This window comes from Triticum urartu, chromosome 2A (genome assembly GCF_056163025.1).
Source record: "Triticum urartu cultivar PI428250 chromosome 2A, HENAU_Tu73, whole genome shotgun sequence".
NCBI lineage: Eukaryota > Viridiplantae > Streptophyta > Magnoliopsida > Poales > Poaceae > Triticum > Triticum urartu.
This window is the reverse complement of record NC_141874.1, coordinates 594,953,825-594,955,179: the sequence shown is the minus strand read 5'-3', so window position 1 is coordinate 594,955,179 and position 1,355 is coordinate 594,953,825. Positions and strand designations below refer to the sequence as shown.

General features: G+C 51.5%; 1 pseudogene; it reads right to left on the bottom strand.

Annotated features, from left to right (window-relative positions):
- Positions 1 to 332: 332 nt before the first annotated feature.
- On the bottom strand, positions 333 to 1,107 carry LOC147986139 (uncharacterized; annotated as a pseudogene).
- Between the last annotated feature and the right edge of the window lie 248 nt (positions 1,108 to 1,355).

Here is a 1,355-nt window from a genome sequence, read left to right as displayed (position 1 = left end):
GGCACCATACACCTCCACGAATGCCCAATTAAACCCATTGTCCTTTGATCTAACCCGAAATTTTACCGCAAAGTCCCCCATGACCACACTCCGAACTTCCAACGAATCACACTTAACTCCAAGTAAGATCCCACCGGACCTTCCTCTTGGAGGTAGAAAATGCCAGTCGAAGTCGACACCCCCAGAAAGAGTGCTAAGAAACTGGGGGGTGACGTTGGCCCTTCAAGTTTCGGAAAGGGCGATAAAGTCTAGCTTGTGTTCAATAGACGCTTCAGCTAGAAACATTCTTTTAGCCAAGTCTTTAAGACCTCTGCTATTCCAAAAAATTCCTCTCATATTTCATCATGAAATTTTATAGAGGTACAGATCCTAGCACTTCTATGTACTGCCGAAACTGGATAAACCTTCCGTATCCACCTCCGCTTAGGCTTATTTTGGTCTTTCAACCGATCCTCACAACCGGCCTCCGTGGACCTAACCTCTGGGACATCAACATGGATTGAGTCCCTAGGGGAACTTAAATCCTCATCTTCCTCTATCTCAGGAAGTGTAGGAGCAAGATCCGCACAAAAACTATCAAGAACCCTGACTTCCAACGCGTCTATGTCGGAATCGTTCATGGGTTTAACAGCAGCTAGATTACGAATCCTTTCCAAAGCGCGCTCCGCTTCTAGATCAAGGATATCATTAACTGATCTAGTGATTTCATTACCATTACTACATAGTGAGACCCCTAATTGATTTGCATTGTGAACAATCTCATCATTGGGAAAATGCAAAATCGAATTAGACGTATTGACTGACATACCGGTAGTGACCTCAACATCACGAAGCTTGGCCGCCCGCATAGCGCACCTCAGCTGCATGTCATCAACATCTGGCTGCTCTTGAAGAAAACTGCTCATCCGTCATCCTTCAGAAACAGGATCCGAGATCCCTCCAAACGCAAATGACCTCCTCCCACGTAGGCCCGTTTAAGGTGGGGCCTCCTACCCAACCCCCAACAGAGCTCGACTGGACAGGAACAGTCGAACAACCTCCTAGAGCCGTGGACACCTCCCGTGGTGTCCGCTGGTGGCCGGGCCCTAGAGACGCCACCGGAACCATACCAACCGTCGGCGCCAAGGGAGAGGAAGGGGTGAAAGCCGCCTACCCACGCCCCCCTCCCGACCTGTTCCCCCTGGCTAAGTGAAGCGATGTCACCACTGGACATGCCACTCGGGGTGAAGCAGGTGCCGCCGAAGGAGAAGTGGGGACGAAGACCTCCTGTCCACCCCCCCTTTCGGTCCTGCCACCGAAGCCAAGCACGACGAAGGAGATGCAGGGGTCGAGGCCTCCTGCGCGCGCCCCCACCC